Raw genomic sequence first — 19,433 nt, 5'->3', positions numbered from 1 at the left:
ATTGCCATGGATTTTAATTTTGCCAGTACTTTGAATTTGACCTCGGACTCCATTCCATTCACGTCAACCACTAGAATATTTACCATTTTTTTGAGGACTCAACAAATCAGCCATTCTCTCGGACAAGAAATTCGCCATGGCACCAGAACCAAGAAGTGCTCGACACTGATGAGCCATGCCACACATATTAATTAATTCAACCACCGCTGTCGCTAACAAAACCTGCTTCATTGAACTCTGAAAAACGCACTTTGCCGTTATCAATGGTTTTGCACTGGAATCTGCTCCTAATCCATTTTCTGACTTTTTCGATTCGTTAGACACCGCTGGTTTGTGTTCCTCCGGGTGCACCAAACTGTGATGCGTTTTTGAACATGATGTACAAGCTTGATTGGATTTGCAGTACGCGGTTTTGTGACCTTTCTTAGGCAAGCAAAACATAAGCCGGCTTGTTTGGCTTTTTCGTAACGACCGTTGACATCCAATTTTTTGAAATCGTCACAATTCACAAATCGGACAACTGTTGAACTTCTGAATAAGCACTGAGTGCGTTTTACTAGCATTCACATTGCTTTTCGGGTTTTCATTTGCTGCTCTAGTCTTCGATATCCCTGACATTTGCTCACACCGTTCTAATACGTAACTACGTTTACGTAGAAAGGCAATCGTGTCTTTATAATTGGGTATTTCCCCGTGCTCTATAGTCGACTCCCAACACTTTCTCGTTTCAAAGTCCAGTTTGGTGGTCAACAATGTTATGATTATTACTTCCGACATACCGTCCATTTTTAGCTCATGAAATTCCAGAGAACCAAGCCGTTTCTCATAGTTATTAATTTTTTTTAACTCCTGTGCCGATTCCTTGGTCATTGGTTTTAAATTCAAAAGTTTCATCACATGACCATATCAGTTAGGATCTCAGTTATCTTCCAAGCGCCCTCATAATTATTATCATTTATAATCTGTTGGTCGATAGCACCTAAAGCCTTTCCCACCAAAGATTTGTCTAAATAGTGCAGTTTTGTAGCGGGAGAATCCGTGACACATTTGTCGACGACATCGCAAAACATTGACTTGAATCTAAACCAATTTTCATAGTTTCCGTTGAATGTCGGCATAGGTGTATTCCACAACAGAAGAGACGGAATACGTGGCGAAACAACACTGCTGCCACCTGCACCATCATTCGAAATATCCTTAATCATCGACAATTGCTGCTGTTTATCTGCTGTTAAACTCGCCTGTTTTTCTTCATCATGCCTCGCGATCATCTTGCACAGTGCTATACGGACGAACTCATAAGTTTCTTCGAAATCAATAAATTGTTGCTCATGTTCTTTTCTTCTAGAAGGATCCGTCAAATAAATGCGGTTTTGTAAATAGATTCAGTGTATGCAAGCATCTACGGTTCGCACATATAATTTCAAAGCGAATATATCAAATTTATTGTAATCGAAATCGGCTCGTGCTATTGTTTGTCTAATCCTGACAGCATTGAATTGAAGCATCAACAGTGTTGTATTTTAACTTTGGTAGAAATATAAATACGTATTATACGCTAGCGAGCAGGACTGCAAAGAGTTCCTCTATCGTTTATTCCGTACATTTTATTCACAGTGTTGGCAGTGCTTTTATTTTACAACTCCTGAATACTTTAGTTGATTCTCTATTAGATTATACATCTATTAATCCTTGTTTCAACACGAATACAATAGTTATTGCAAATATTCGAATACCTCTTTAATTTGAACAGTGTGAAAACATTGTATAAAATAATCTGTACTATTTGATTGAATACATGATTTTATACGAATGCAAATATTATTGCAAAAAATTACATAACACAACTCTACCATAATTCAATAAATGCACCTATAACTTTCCATACGAATGGAACCTTTTATTTTTATTTTTTTGAGTGCGTTCTTAATGAGAATACACTGTAAAGAATTTCTATTATACAACAAACAGTATCCGCCATCTTCGCAGCCACTTTACGAACCAATTACTGTTCTTTTTGTTCCTTGACCGTTAATGTTGGAGAATGAACTACTTTTACGTTATTCAATGCACTAAGCGGCGATGATGTGAACAGCGTCTTTTTTGCACTTACTGACCGTAACAGCATTTCACTATAATTTTATATTTCACAAGCTCGTATTTGGTGTAATTCGTTTTCCTAGGGCTATGCCATCCAGAATCAATTCGTTTACACCGATTCGTGTGTCGATCCAATCACTTTGCCTTACTGGCCATCTCAATCACCAAATCAAAACATTTCCCGTTTCGTGCACGAAAAAGAATAAAAAAACTCATTCTCATCTGTCTCAATTCAATATCCGGCGAAAATGTTCATTCGGATTATTATGCTTTACAAAAGGCGTGTGCTGTATCATGTTTTATTTAAATCTAAAAGAATTACAAGAAAATTGCACACTGAAATGAAAATCTTATTTATATTCATTAGATTTGTCATATGAATCATATGCAGAATATAATTCATAGAAATTATATGGAAACTTATAATCTTTATTTAATGTGTACGTCAAATCTAAATGGACGTTATCACAATAAAAGTTATAAAAATATCCCATATAATTTATATGGAATTCCGATGGAAGTCGTGAATCGTACTGCTTGAAGCTGAAGAAATAGTTGTGTCTCCGATATTCATCAACTGCTCCAGACCATTTTTTTCAGGAAGTTCCGCATCTCAATGTAATTTTAAATCGCTGACAAGACAGCTCATCCAACTTCGTTCAAGGATATGCGTTAACGGACCATGAAATATATATCCGGTACATTTCATTACTCTATCTGTCTAGTAAGATTTTTTTTTTTTTTTTTTTAATAACTATTTATTGGAATATGAGTTAAAATTAAATTATTAAGATTTGAATTGGGTGTTCAGCCACAAGTGGTGACTTTTCAGCCCTGTTATATATATATATATATATATATATATATATATATATATATATATATATATGATTTGGTTATTACCATGAAGACATCATTTGCTTCCGCAATTCTGAGATTTTTGTGTAGGGAAAATTCTAAACCTACTTGTATTGTGTAATGGGGAAAAGGAACTTATATACTAACTAATACAGAGAGCGAATCGATTCAATTGAAGATTGCATCGATTTTTGTCGGAATTTGCTTATAATATTATGTGACATTACATCTAATGGTTCTATATTTGTGAGTCTGTGTAACTCATTTGTACTAAACCAGGGAGGACGCTTCAGAATCATTTTCAGAATTTTATTCTGAATCCTTTGAAGCGTTTTCTTCCTGGTGGAACAACAGCTTGACCAAATTGGTACCGCATAAAGCATGGCTGGTCTGAAAATTTGTTTATAAATTAACAATTTGTTTTTTAGACAGAGCTTAGAATTTCTGTTTATAAGAGGATATAAACATTTAATATATTTATTACACTTTGCCTGGATACCTTCAATGTGATCCTTGAAAGTGAGTTTTTTGTCATACGTTAAACCTAAGTATTTAGCTTGATCAGACCATGTCAATTCCAAGCCATTCAATTTGAGAATGTGATTATTGTTTGGTTTAAGAAAAGAAGCTCTTGGCTTGTGAGGAAAGATAATTAATTGCGTTTTTGCTGCATTTGGTTTAATTTTCCATTTTGACAGATAATCACTGAAAATATTTAAACTTTTTTGTAGGCGACTGCAGATCACTCTTAGATTAAGTCTAGTAAGATTCATTTTGTCGTGAATACGACTTACTTTACTATGGGGTGCCTTTTCAAAATTTACCCTCTGAGAGAGTGATAAGTTTTTGATCGTCAATATCTCTTGTTGTATCTAACGAATCAACATAATGCTTGCTACATGCCATCGGAAATATGATCACAATTTTATGATAAAATTTTCAGTTGTGTGGCATAATCTCAAATAGTTCAAAATTCAACTTTTCTGAAATGTTTGGTATAAACGAGTATCAAAGAGGATAATTCATATGGCGCGTTTGCCTTTCTCGTATTTTGAAAGCTCATAGCTCAGTGATCTGTGGAAGGATTTATATAATCTAACTACCAATAGAATCGAAATTTTTCAACTTAAACGTGTATAGCAAAAGCATTGAAGTATTTCAATAGTACACTATTGAAAAACCTATCTCATTTGACCCATGTCAACACCAGCCAATCAGAACGCGTTCTGAGGAAGAGAACAAAATAGCTGCTGCTGTACAACAAATTGTCCGAGAAAAATGTTCCGAAAAGTGGTGAATATTGCAGTGAGTTCCTCAATTTGGTCCTTCTGAATGCTAGAAACGAATCCCTACAGCATATTGATAGTTTCTTTCAATAAATTATGCAAATCCGAAATGAAATAATCGACATTAAAATTCTGTATGCGGCTATTTTTATAGCCGTTAGGACCGCCCATTAGTGAAAAAGCTACACACGAAATCACATAAAAGGAAATCTCTTAACAAAAATTCAATCAGTTTGGATTCAATCGCCACTGCGAGCAGATGTGTTTTGTGTCGTCTGCAAGCTTTCGACAAAAGCGATTACGTCACAGCTGCCAGTCATTAGCATTGGGAAAAAAACAACGGTGGAGAGCATTGCACAATATCAGCCGTTCTAATGGCTCTAAAAGTTATCTAAAGAACTATTAGGATTTGTTGTTCGCAAACCGTAGGGAAATATCCTCAGTTTACTGCAAATCAAGAATAGTTTGCTTAGATTTGTGCACTTTTCGCTGTGTGAAATTCACAGCAATCGAGATCAAGTGAAGCCTTTTTTTTGCAAAAAATGTTCCAGAGTTTAATGTCGTAGAGAATTACGCAATTTGACTCTTCTGAATGCTGGAAACGAATCCCTACATCATATTGATAGTTTCTTTCAATAAAATATGCAAATCCGAAATGAAATAATCGACATTAAAATCCTGTATGCGGCTATTTTTATAGCCGTTAGGACCGCCCATTAGTGAAAAAGCTACAAACGAAATCAGGTAGAAACAAGCCTCTCAACAAAACTTGAATCAGTTTGGATTGTATCGCCACTGCGAGCAGATGTGTTTTGTGTCGTCTGCACAACTAGTTTCGCTTTCGACAAGAGTGATTACGTCACAGCTGCCAGTCATTAGCATTGGGAAAAAACAACGGTGGAGAGCATTACAAAATATCAGCCGTTCTAATGGCTCTAAAATTTTTCTAAAGAACTATTAGGATGTGTTTTTCGCATATCGCAGGTAATTATCCTCAGTTTAGTGCAAATCAAGAACAATTTGGTTAGATTTGTGCACTTTACGCTGTGTGAAATTCACAGTAATCGAGATCAAGTGAAGCCTTTTTTTGCGAAAAATGTTCCAGAGTTTAATGTCGTAGAGAATTACGCAATTTGACCTTTCTGAATGCTAGAAACGAATCCCTACAGCATATTGATAGTTTCTTTCAATAAATTATGCAAATCCGAAATGAAATAATCAACATTAAAATTCTGAATGCGACTATTTTTATAGCCGTTAGGACCGCCCATTAGTGAAAAAGCTACAAACAAAATCACATAAAAGGAAATCTCTTAACAGAAATTCAATCAGTTTGGATTCTATCGCCACTGCGAGCAGATGTGTTTTGTGTCGTCTGCACAGCTAGTTTCGCTTTCGACAAGAGCGATTACGTCACAGCTGCCAGTCATTAGCATTGGGAAAAAAAACAACGGTGGAGAGCATTGCACAATATCAGCCGTTCTAATGGCTCTAAAAGTTTTCTAAAGAACTATTAGGATTTGTTGTTTGCAAATCGTAGGGAAATATCCTCAGTTTACTGCAAATCAATAACAGTTTGCTTAGATTTGTGCACTTTTCGCTGTGTGAAACTCACAGTAATCGAGATCAGTGAAGCCTTCTTTGTTTTTGCGAAAAATGTGAAAAAGGGGAATGCGTGCATAATTCATACAATTGATATTCGGAAGTGTTAAGGAACATGTCAATTGTTTTCGTATTCACGACATCCAGTTATGTCTCTGACATTACCCACCCGCCTTTTTATTTTCAGTCTCGGGATCTCACTTCTTTTTCGCAAATATCATGAGGTGCTCCCTTACCGAACGGAATACTAGTAAAGCTTGAATCCTCAAAGAAAAGTAGTAGTTGGCGATTATCTGCTATTCGTATGAGCTCCATTGAGTGTTATATATATAGATATATATATATATATATATATATATATATATATATATATATATATATATATATATATATATATATATATATATATATATATATATATATATATATATATATATATATATATATATATATATATATATATATAAATTTTATAAAACTAGTCATATGGTATATATGAACCTATCTAAATAAAATCGAAGTGAATATAATATGCGCTTCATAAATTGTTCCAATGTATGTTGTGCGGATATCTAGTAATTTGTTTATTTATTTGTTTATTTGTTTATTTGTTTATTTTATAGTTCATCTGACAATGTATGTCTTAATGAATAACAAATTTTAATGTAAAAGTAAAACTTAAAGTACATTATTACGGTAGACAACACGAAAACGGTCAAGTAATCTAAGATAAAAAATATTAGACGACACGTTGAAATTAAAATATACGGCAAATTCATTGAATCGTAGGCAAACGGATCTGAATGGTTCATTTTGACCATATAGTGTGTTACGAGTTTCCAATAGCAGAAAAGGTCGTTGTCGAAGAGGCCTCTCAGGAGTATACAAATTCAGACGCTCGAGTAAAGCAGGACAGTCTACACTACCCAAAAGCAGTTTCGCAGCAAATGATGCTTGAGCATATGCTCTTCTCAATTCCAAAGGTTCAAGATTTAGTAAACGGCAACGGTCCTCGTATGACGGTAGCTGCGTTGGATCAGACCAAGGTAAAAACCGCAATGCGTATCTCACGAAATTTCGTTGAATTGCCTCAATCCTGGTAATCCAATAAGAGTGGAACGGGCACCATACAATCGCATTAGATTCGAGCAATGACCGAACCAGCGAGCAATATAGGGATCTCAAACATAACGGATCACGGAACTCGGACGAAATCTTAAAGATGAAGCCCAGTTGTCGGTTTGCTTTACGAATGATGTTGTCATAGTGTAACTTGAAAGTAACTTCACGATCCAGAATCACGCCAATATCTTTAATGTGCTCGGTTCGGGCGAGGGAGCATCCTGAGATTTTGTAATCGAAAGCAACTGGAGCTTTTTTACGGTGGAAGGAAATAATCCTGCATTTTTCGACGCTTAAGTCCAAAAAGTTTCTAGAGCACCAATTTTGGAAAACATCCAGCATTTTTTGTAATTCGATGCAGTCCGAAAGGCACTTGATGATTTGAAAAATTTTTGTATCGTCTGCGTAAAATAATCGACAATCCAGTGGCAAAAGCAGAGACACATCGTTTATGTAGATCGAGAACAGCAGCGGGCCGAGTATGCTACCTTGTGGAACTCCAGAAAGGTTCGAAAACTCATCCGACATAGCTGAGCCAATTAAAACTCGCACACAGCGTTGCGATAAATAGGATCTGAACCAACAAACTGCACGAGTAGAAACGCCAGGTAACTCCAATTTCTTTAGAAGGATTCCATGATCTACCCGATCGAATGCCGCCTTAAGATCGATGTAAGCCGCATCAATCTGCAACCCGCAGTCCAAATTCCGTAAACAGTTTGAAGTGAACTGCATGAGATTTGTCGAAACCGACCGTTTTGGAAAGAAGCCATGTTGTTGAGAATCTATATAATTTTTGCAACACGAAAACAAAATGTCGTTCACGATGATTTCAAACAGCTTGGAGCAAGCACACAATGACGTTATTCCTCGATAGTTAGCAACATTACGCTTGTCGTCTTTTTTTGTGGACCGGAAACATATGGGATGACTTCCAACGCAAGGGAAACTCACTTCGTTGAACCGAGAGATTAAATAGTATTGCTAACGAACGGATTAGGGCTTCAGAACAACGTTTTAGCACACAAGATGGGATTCCATCCGGACCGACAGCAAACGATAACTTTAGTCGAAGTAAGGCAGCTGTAACCATGTCATCTGTGATGTGAGGTATGTCGAAATTAAACACGTCACGTGGCATACCAACTGTGGATTCTTCTATCTGTCTCGATGTGGCGCAATGATCGTGGAAAACATGTTTGAAGTGTTGCGCAAACAAAATGCATTTCTCATTATCATTGCTGGCTGTTTCCTGTTCTAAGAACATAGAGCGCGGTAAGCCGGTTTCGTTTCGTTTCGAGTTAACAAACGACCAAAAACGTTTTGGATTTCGGCGAAGGTTCTCCTCGGTTCGTCTTACATATCGAGTATAGAGAAAGCGATTGTAGTGGCGGTATCTATTACTGTGAAAATGGTTATAAGACGCGCCAATCAATTTGACTCAGACTGGAAATTTCATTCGTTATATGAAAATCCTGTAAAAATCACGTTAAGAAGAGTTTTATGTTTCATAAGATTATCTCATATATTTGACATGATGTTGAACACATCTTGTAACTATTATTGGAAATGCTAATAGTGCAAAATCACTAGAATATCATATAATGCGAAAAAGAAAATTTAGCTCAGTGCATAACTTCCGGTATGACAAGAAATACATTATCAAGATACACTCAAAATAATAATCATATTATAGTTACGTGAAAAGTTATGTGAATATTTTCCACCCTACTTTTCATGTAGGTTTTAATGGACTGACATTTAAAAGCTGTTTAATGCATAATCCAGTAAAAGTTACGTGTTTCATAGGTAAAATGTAATGTACTGTTCATATCACATTTACCTATCAGTTCATATCAAATTTAGATACCAGAGAATTACTATTTTATATATTGGTTGAAGTCAAAAGATAGGTTTCAGATTTTTATATAAATCTATGAAATGAAAAATGCCATGAAATATGAAACATTTATTTCAGAAAATTATCATATAATTGAAATGGCTTAAAAAGCAACTAATAACGTCGTGGTATCTCAAACCGACAAACCTCCAGAAATCGTTTTTGTTGTCACTGCCATCCAACCGAAGCCGAAGTTGAGATCCAAGAACTCCCACAACCTCGCCCACAACACTACCGATGCTAGTTGAAGTCGCATTACATGGTTCCATTGTCTGGCTTCATACCGACGGCCTGTTTGAAGCATTCGGCAGGAGCGGGTAAACTTCCGGACTCACGCAGGCACTCGGTCCAGTTGAACACCGGGAAACTTTCATACTGGAATGGTCCGGTCGATGGAGTAAAAAATTGTAGTTAAATAACTTTTCTCGCAAATATTTACACTACTTACACTTCGAGGGCCACTGCTCGCCATTTTCAAAATCGAGTTTTTCACACTGGAAATTCACGTAGATTGTTTGACGTTTGGACAATTCACGTAAACCTTATGTGATGACTCTATTCATTTTAGGGGATGTTCGTATAACATTCATTTTTGTCACGTAAAATATTCAATTTGACATTTGAAACCTTTTTAAGTGATTTTTCAAGTGAATCGAACGTGAATTTTTATTTGAGTGTAACAAAATAGAGCTGTGCCTTTAAAATGAGCTGCACTGACACAAAGCATCATTTTGATGCTTTCTCGGTTGTCAGGTGGGATTACCTTTTTCCACTCAAACCTGTGATCATAAGGGTGGTTTGGGGTGGGTTACGAATTTATAAATGGCTCCATCAAATATTTGAAAATCAGTGAATTCATCTGGTTGGCTAATGACTTTTTGCATAAGGTCATTATACCATGCTGACGTAGCTCGGGTTGACACTAAAGCGACACAACAAGATAATTCATCCGGAACCAAATTATCTTTTCCTTTCCGGTGCAGTATGTTTATGTCATAATGCTGCAAGGTCAAACTCCACCGGCTTCAACGAAAGGAGGTTTTCCATCTGGTTCGCAATATGTGAGTCAAGGCGGAGGAATCTGTGACTAAAGTGAAATGCGACCCCTCGATATACCCCCTAAAGGCCTCGATGGACAGAAGAACAGCTAAAGCTTTTTTTCGCACGCGTGGTAATTTATTTGCGGAGTAGAACGCAATAACTCTCTCCTGTCCATTCAATACCTGAGTTAGTACTCCAGCTACATCCACATCACTTGCGTCCGTCTGAATAGCGAATTCTTCTTGAAATCTGGACTAACAAGGATGGGCGAAGTAAGTAATTTGTCTTTTATACGAAAAAAGGCTTCTTCGGTCTGCTCATTCCAGCCGGGTGTTTTATTTTTGGTCTTTAGAAGCTCGGTGAGCCGCCGAGCTACTTCTCTAATCAATTGTAAAAGAGCTTCAAACGATTCACTCACGATGACAATGTCATCTAGATAAACGAATACGTTTGGTTCTAACTCGCCGTAGCCCAACACCTGGTCCCTTAACCGCGATAAGGTGGCTAGGCTGTTTACCAGGCCAAATGGCAATTTGGTAAAAGCAAACTTGCCGCTGCCCTGGATACTTAAGACCGTATATCGTCCTGATCGTCGTGCAAGGGAGATTTGTGAGAATGCCTCTGACAAATAAATGGTGATTAAATATTTTACTCCGGGAAGCTGTCCCAGAATACGACCGGGGGTAGGCATCCTTCACCGTGCTTTCATTCATTTTACGCGCATCAAGACAAAGACGAATTTTGCCAGATGGTTTGATCACTCGCACCACATTTAACGACCAATCAGATGAACAGCGTTCTATTATTCCTACCCGAGGCATGCGATCAAGCTCTTCGGAAACTTTTTCTCTTATCTTTGGTGGCATAGTGTATGGATATTGTCGAATAGGATGCTTTGCTTTCCATTCATCGAGAATTTCTATAAAATGTTCGATCAGTGGGGTGGTAGGTAAGCAATCAGGAACTGCTGCTTTAAATAATTGCTTAACCTGTTCGAGTGCTTGAATCTCATTCTGTGAGAGTGTGGTCGTGGCTACATCGGAACCATTCTCACAAACTTTTCTCTCTATGAGGGCATATTGTTGAATGTGGAGGTAAATATTAAAGTGTTTTTTTTAAATAACTATTTATTGGAATATGAGTTAAAATTAAATTATTAAGATTTAAATTGGGTGTTCAGCCACAAGTGGTGACTTTTCAGCCCTATTATATATATGATTTGGTTATTACCATGAGGACCAAGGGGCAAATCACTCTAAACTTTGTCTGAACTCAAACAAGTTTTACCGGGAGTAAAAAAGTTTAGCAGGGATCTCGCTGGATTAGAATTGGATTAGAGAAGTTTAGCCGAGATCTGGAAAAGCAATATTTTGACATAAGAAGCTGTGAACGTGGGAGCAGAGATGCCAGATATTTTTCATAGAAAACCTGTATTGTTTTGTATAGAAAATCTGTATTTATCTGTATTCAGAAAGGAAATTTCGGAAATAAAATGATGTTTGAAGATGTTATTCCATTAGATTATTGTTATAGAATGGCAGATGCAAAGAGCATTCCTTTATATAGTAAGTCCTTGCCATGAACATTCAACGACGAAATTTAATTGTTTTTGTTATCAACCACAATTGAATTGTAAATCCATATACTTTTTTCGTTTGAAAATGATGACTTGGAATTCAAACATGGTATTCAAACGCCCATTACGCAACGTCAAGTCAGGTCATACAACTTTTCAGTCTGACAATAAAGTTTCATGACGCTGCACGAAAAAATTTTCATTTGAATATGGGTAATCAAACACGCTCAGACTGAAAAGTTTCATTATTTCTTTCTTACTTTTTGTGGTATCTGTATAAATCTGTATTTAATTTGAGAAATTTGTATAAAATCTGTACTCTGTATTAAATCTGTATGCGCATGTAAAAATCTGTATAATACAGATAAATCTGTATAAATGGCATCTCTGCGTGGGAGCTCGAATGACAGATACACTTCAAACAAGATTAGGCAAAACTAGGTTGGATTAGTTTTAAATTACCCAAATTTATGTAGACTAGTTGGGATTAAAAGAGATTAGAGAAAATTGTTTTGGAATGACATGAGTTTATTAGTATGAGATTGTCTAGAGTTTAGAGTGATTTGCCCCTTGATGAAGACATTATTTACTTTCGCAAATCTGAGATTTTTGTGTAGGGACAATTCTAAACCTACTTGTATTGTGTAATGGGGAAAAGGAACTTATATACTAACTAATACAGAGAGCGAATCGATTCAATTGAAGATTGCATCGATTTTTGTCGGAATTTGCTTATAATATTATGTGACATTACATCTAATGGTTCTATATTTGTGAGTCTGTGTAACTCATTTGTACTAAACCAGGGAGGACGCTTCAAAATCATTTTCAGAATTTTATTCTGAATCCTTTGAAGCGTTTTCTTCCTGGTGGAACAACAACTTGACCAAATTGGTACTACATAAAGCATGGCTGGTCTGAAAATTTGTTTATAAATTAACAATTTGTTTTTTAGACAGAGCTTAGAATTTCTATTTATAAGAGGATATAAACATTTAATATATTTATTACACTTTGCCTGGATTCCTTCAATGTGATCCTTGAAAGTGAGTTTTTTGTCATACGTTAAACCTAAGTATTTAGCTTGATCAGACCATGTCAATTTGAAGCCATTCAATTTGAGAATGTGATTATTGTTTGGTTTAAGAAAAGACGCTCTTGGCTTATGAGGAAAGATAATTAATTGCGTTTTTGCTGCATTTGGTTTAATTTTCCATTTTGACAGATAATCACTGAAAATATTTAAACTTTTTTGTGGGCGACTGCATATCACTCTTAGATTTCTACCTGTGGTAACAGACTTGTGTTGTCACAGAATAGCGATTTCTGACAACCAACGGGTAGATTTGGAAGATCAGAAGTGAAAATATTATACAAGATTGGAGCTACGCTTGAACCCTGCGGAACACCGGCTCGTACGGGTAGCAATTCAGATTTACAATTCTGATAGCTAACCTGAAGAGTACGATCAGTTAAATAATTTTGAATCGTTTTGATCAAATAAATAGGAAACTGGAAATCAGACATTTTTGCTATTGAACCTTTGTGCCAAACACTGTCGAATGCTTTTTCTATGTCTAGAAGAGCAACTCCAGTGGATAACCCAGAAGATTTATTCGATTTTATCATGTTCGTTACTCTGACAAGTTGATGAGTAGTTGAATGTTCATGACGAAATCCAAACTGCTCTGGTAAAAAAATTGAATTCTCATTTATATGGGACATCATTCTCAACAAGATAATTTGTTCAAAAAGTTTACTGATAGAAGAAAGTAAGCTAATTGGTCTATAACTTGATGTTTCTGCTGGATTTTTATCAGGTTTCAGCATAGGAATTACTTTAGCGTTTTTCCATCTTTTTGGGAAGTAAGCTAATGAAAAACACTTGTTGAAAATTTTAACCAGGAGTCTCAAGGTAACATCGGGAAGATTTTTAATAAGAATATTAAAAATTCCATCATTACCAGGAGCCTTCATGTTTTTAAGTTTCCTAATAATTGATTTAATTTCATCAAAATTCGTCTCAATAATGTCATCTTGTGATAACACTTGGGTTGAAATATGCTCATATTTCAGTGAGACTTCGTTTACAATAGGACTCACAACGTTCAAATTAAAATTGTGTACACTCTCGAACTGCTGAGCAAGTTTTTGAGCTTTTTCGCCATTCGTAAGAAGTATTTGATTTCCTTCTTTGAAAGCAGGAATTGGTTTCTGAGGTTTCTTAAGAACCTTAGAAAGTTTCCAGAAAGGTTTAGAATAAGGTTTAATTTGTTCAACTTCTTTAGCGAAATTTTCATTTCGCAAAAGAGTAAATCTATGTTTAATTTCTTTTTGTAAATCCTTAACTATGTTTTTCATAGCAGGATCACGAGAACGTTGATATTGTCGTCGACGAACATTCTTCAACCGAATGAGCAGTTGAAGATTGTCATCGATGATAGGAGAATTTAATTTAGTTTGAGCTCTTGGAACTGAAATATTTCTTACTTCGATAATGTAATGATTCAAATTATCAATTGCTGTGTCGATGTCCGCAGAATTTTCTAAAATAGTTTCATGATCCACATGATTTTCAATGTGATATCTGTAATCCAACCAATTAGCTCTATGATAGTTGAATATAGAACTAATTGGATTAATTATAGCTTCGTTGGAAAGTCTGAATGTTACAGGAAGATGATTTGAGTCAAAGTCAGCATGTGTAATCGGTTGACTACAAATGTGACTTTGATCTGTTAGAACCAGATCAAATGTAGACGGGTTTGACATGGAAGAGAAACAAGTCGGATTACTGGGATGAAGAACTGTGAAGTAACCAGCTGATAGTTGATTATGAAGTATTTTACCATTACTGTTATTTTGCCTACAATTCCACTGGACATGCTTAGCATTTAAGTCCCCTATTACGAAAAATTTCGAATGATATCTTGTAAGTTTTTGCAAATCGCCTTTAAAGAAATTTAATTGTTCGCCGGTGCATTGGAATGGCAAATATGCTCCAGCGATGAAATAAATTCCATGAATGGTTTCAACTTCGACTCCCAAGCTTTCAATAACTTTAGTATTGAAAGAAGGTAAAATGCGATGTTTAATTTGCCGTTGTACAAAAATGGCAACTCCACCACCCATTCCAGTAAACCTGTCAAATCGATAAACCACATAATGTGGATTACTTTTCAATTTGACATTTGGTTTAAGAAAAGTTTCTGTCACAATGGCAATATGGATTTTGTGAACTTCGAGAAAATTATAAAATCGATTTCAAAGATCGAGCATTCCAATTTAAAATATTCAAATAATTATTTAACATCACTGTTAAATTTAAAATTCATTATAATATTATTTGCAAATTGCCATCCGATTTGAAATGCTTCAAAAAGTGATGAAGTCGAATTCATTTGGATGATCATTTGAAAAAGTTGATCTTGTAGGTAGATCATTTTATTTTCAGTTATATCGCCTAAATCGACTTCATTTAAAGAAGCGAATGGCAATGGGAATATTTGTAGGTAAACTGCCATTAGTAGAAGATGATTTGGCCGGTCTACCTATTAATAAATTGTTTTCGTTAGAGGATGAACTGCAAGACGGTCCTGTGTTTTGATTATTTACATTAGAAGAAATAGGTGGTAGATTTCTACCTAATATACCAGCATAACTGACATTAGAAGAAGATGATGACGAGGTCGATCTACCTGTCAATAAATTGTTTTCGTTAGAAGACGAATTGGCAGGCGTACCGTTTTTTGTTTTAAATTCGAAGAAATCAGTGCCTTAGAAGAATTAGGCGTGGCATTCGTAACGGTTTTTTGATTTTCAGGTATGTTCTGTAAATTTAAGGTCGTTGATGTGACTTGTTGTCTAAGCGAATGAGCGTTTAAAATTTTTCCCTGACAGGACATTTCAAATAATTGGATTTATGATTTCCATTGCAATTTGAACATGAAAATTTATCAGTGGTTTCATTCATTAGACAAACGTCTTTCGAATGCGATTTACCACAATTCAAACACCGTATATCCATATGATAATTTTTGGTTCCATGACCGAAGCCATTCATTTTTGAAATGAATGAAATTTTAAATTAAATTAACTAGGCTAAATTAGTCTTCGATTAGACTCCTAGCTAGCTTTAAAAAAGACTGATCACTCTTTGTATCACTTTGTCACTCTAATATCACTCTTTGTATAGCCTTGAGAAAGGCTGACTAATTGTTAGCCTTGAAAAAGACTGAAGCCTTGAATCAATGAAACTTTAGGTAGCCAGAAAAAAATTCCAGGAGCCAAGAGCTATACGCGTGCGGTGCGAACGACTGTTCGTATATTAAAGTGTTACCAGAAAGTCATACCTAACCTGTGATTTGTTCACTATGGCTAATGCTTGTGATCGTTGTGCCAAAACTGTAAAATCGGAGGAAGATTTCGTTGAGTGTTCGGGTTTTTGCCATCATTTGGTACATATGAAATGCGCAAAACTCAACAAGCCGTTTCTGAAGGTTTTTTACGAGAATCCCAACCTGTTTTGGATTTGCGATGAGTGTTGTAAACTGATAAAACTTGCTCGTTTCTGCGACTCGGTTTCTTCGTTTGGAAGCGCATTTGCATCTATCGCAGAAAGAACAGAATCGATTTTTGCTGAGCTGAAGGCCTAAATTAAAATGAACAGCCAGCAAATATCTCGTCTCTCGCGCAAAGTGCCTGTTTCGTCGCCGCTGCCGCCCAAGCCCGACAAATTTGGTCCCTATGCAAAGCGTCGTCGGGAAGATAGTTCTGAGCCAAGTAAAACTTTGGAAGGTTGCCGGAAACCATCGGATAACTGTAATATCACCACAGTTCCAACGCCCTGCTCCCTCGTATGGATTTACTTATCACGTTTTCACCCCAGCGTTAGTAAGGAGATGGTCCTACAAGAGTTGGTTTACAATGCAGCGAAGATGTCACGGTCATCCCGCAAGATGTCGACGTAAATACTTTGAAGTTTGTCTCCTTCAAAGTTGGGATACTGCCCAAATTTCGGGAAGCGGCTATTAATCCCGACACTTGGCCACAAGATGTTTTGTTTCGCGAGTTCGAAGACAACAAAAAGCAGAACATCTGGTATCCTCCAATCGATATTTCTCCACCGATTCCCGACGAAAATGGATGCAGCACCGTTATGAATGTAGACGAAGTAACACCCAGCCTGCTCCGTTTGATGAGAACACCGCCCCGGCAAACGTTATGAGAGCACATTGGAACCACACCGGGACGCACTGAAGTTGATATTTTGGAAGCTCTCGAACCCCCCGCCACAGTCGTGCCACGGTAGGATCGACTGTCCCGTTTTGCTCAACGAAATTAATATTCACGAAGCAGAATACGTACAAATTTTCTGAATATTATTAGGAATTATCATTAGGACCAAATTGTGTCGGTTGATTGTAAATAAAAAAATAAATAAATAACAGACAATCTACCACCAGAACAGGTACCACCTTCACATTTCCATCGAATTTAAATGGAACAATAATTTCTTCCATGATATTCAAAGGAATTCCTTTCGAAGATCGTAGTTTTAGTGGCTTTCTTGGTGTTTTTAACTATATGTTAGACAGTCGCTGATAAAGTCTTTTGCTTATAAGGGTACGGTTACTACCCGAGTCTAATAAACCCTTTATTTGGAGATGATAAACATGCACCCATAGCATAGAAACGGTTATCATCGAAATTCGGAAGAGTAATTTGCAAAATTTGAGAATGTTGATCTAAATACATGTTGGAATCGACAGATTCACAACAATCTGAGCCGCTATCAAAAATTATATTGTCTACGCCATTTTCTCGGATGACCGACGATTTTCGCTCACCTGAAATTCCTTTTTTTCGGCAATACAGACAATGTTGTGTGTCGAACCCTTTGAATCCGCACACGTAACAAATCAGTCCTTTTAAAGACCGACACTGTTCAATCTGATGGTTCGATTGACGACAGTACAAGCACACATTAGCAGCAGGTGGGGTGAAACCAGATATCAAAAATTCAAGTGTTCGATGTTGCTTCGATGGCCCCTCTTTCGGGTCCTCGGAGCCAGGTTTCTTTTGTTCGTCTAAACGTTTGCCCTGATTTGTTGACTGTCGCGAAAATGATTCAGTTTTAACTTTAGCTGTATTATTTTTGTTCTGATGATTCCCGTTACTGTTCTTGGAATCTGGAATTTTTTTTGGTTAATCACATTTACAGACCGCCGAAAACCTTTTGGTACATCAAGAAGTTTGACGCATCAATAAAGTGCCCTGCTTCGAACAGTTGAGGAAGATCTGCCGCTGGTTTCCACAGAAGCGCTTATTTGTAGTCAGTGCGTAGGTTACGCCTTATAATCACCCCGATTCTGAAATCCGACGGATTTGTGATACGAACGAATCTACATTTCCGTTCGAGTTCGAATTTTGCATTCTTTATTCCGTTCGACTTGTATGATTCGTTCGGGACACTTGAAATTTCGAACACTAACTATCAAAGCTGTCAACACTATACTTACACGTTCTTTTTCTTTTTATATTATTCATTTCTTGGTAAAAGACAACGGTCACACTTGTATAAACAAATTAGAACGATTCTAAACCGAACAGAAGTAATACGAACGCAAGTCGATCGAGTAATGTTCGAAATTTTAACAACTCGAACGAATGATATTCGAGTTAATACCCAACTCGAACGGAATGTAGAATGGAAATTGCACATTCGATCGAAATATTTCGAATCGATCGACGTACAGAATAGGGGTGAATGTCAAGCTTTTCGTCTCGTTTCGTTTTTACCGTCTTTGATATATTCGCGTTATGTCCATCCTTGTTAGTCCAGATTTCACGAAGTGCATCCAGCTCTGGGATAACAAACGTTTTATGGAGCTCATGTACTAAGTGTTGTTAAATACAATCGGTATGCTGAGCGCATAGACATGTACCAGTTAGCTGCTGGTCCTTTAAACAAGCTGAGTCAAACAACACTCGCTCAGAAAGAGAAAGTTATTCCACTATTGATCGAAATTCATCGAGTTTATACCTTGGTCAGTACCGGAATATTTTTCAATATTCCATTGCGGAACTGGTAATGTACGATGGGACGTTGGAGCCATTCTTGGATCAAAATTGTTACACTGAGGATACTGCACTTAAGAATATCACAAGTCAAATCTTATGATTGTGTCAATTTTCAATTTTTGAAAATTTCATTGCTGTCGTATGGATTCATTACAATGAAATAGATTTCATTTAACAGCTTTATGATCTGTTTACGATACACGTGTACATTTCATCCGTCAGCGCAATGAAATTCAAAGTTGCATCTTGTGTAAACAAAATCATAGTTGGCGCGTATGATACTCGATCAAATATAGTGCAAACATGGCTTCCGCTGATGATTTACTTCAGGATCTTCCGATTCCGGCTAGTGCGTTGCAAGTATTCAGAGGTAATTTTAACTAATCTATTTAATGCGCGGTGTACTTAATTAATCTTTTTATCATTATTTTTACGTTTCGTCTTTGACTTATCAGTGCAGAGCAGTTCAAATTGAACTGCTTAGTGCTAAACTCGGCAGTTCAATTTGAACCGCTAAGCAGACGTAAAGTTTCTGCTACTTACAGAACACTTTTTTGTTTTGCAACGAAGTGCAATGTCTTTTCTGACGTGCCGAACGAAAACGTGTTTTCGACTATTTCTGGCCGATGCAGGTTTATTTAGGGGTTAGCTAAATTTTGTGCTAGGGCACATAACCGTTTTCATTATTTTTACGTTTCGTCTTTGACTCATCAGTGCAGAGAAGTTCAAATTGAACTGCTTAGTGCTAAACTCGGCAGTTCAATTTGAACCGGTAAGCAGACGTAAAGTTTCTGCTGCTTACAGAACACTTTTTTGTTTTGCAACGAAGTGCAATGTCTTTTCTGACGTGCCGAACGAAAACGTG

At 36.6% G+C, this 19,433-nt stretch overlaps 1 protein-coding gene across 1 annotated transcript in view; it reads right to left on the bottom strand.

Annotated features, from left to right (window-relative positions):
- Nucleotides 1-19,433, bottom strand: part of LOC131427129 (fasciculation and elongation protein zeta-2) — a 323,028-nt gene that overhangs the window by 134,444 nt on the left and 169,151 nt on the right. The window lies entirely within an intron of this gene.

Source organism: Malaya genurostris, chromosome 2 (genome assembly GCF_030247185.1).
Source record: "Malaya genurostris strain Urasoe2022 chromosome 2, Malgen_1.1, whole genome shotgun sequence".
Classification (NCBI taxonomy): domain Eukaryota; kingdom Metazoa; phylum Arthropoda; class Insecta; order Diptera; family Culicidae; genus Malaya; species Malaya genurostris.
Note: the sequence above shows the minus strand (reverse complement) of the source record. Positions and strands in the feature narration are given on the sequence as shown.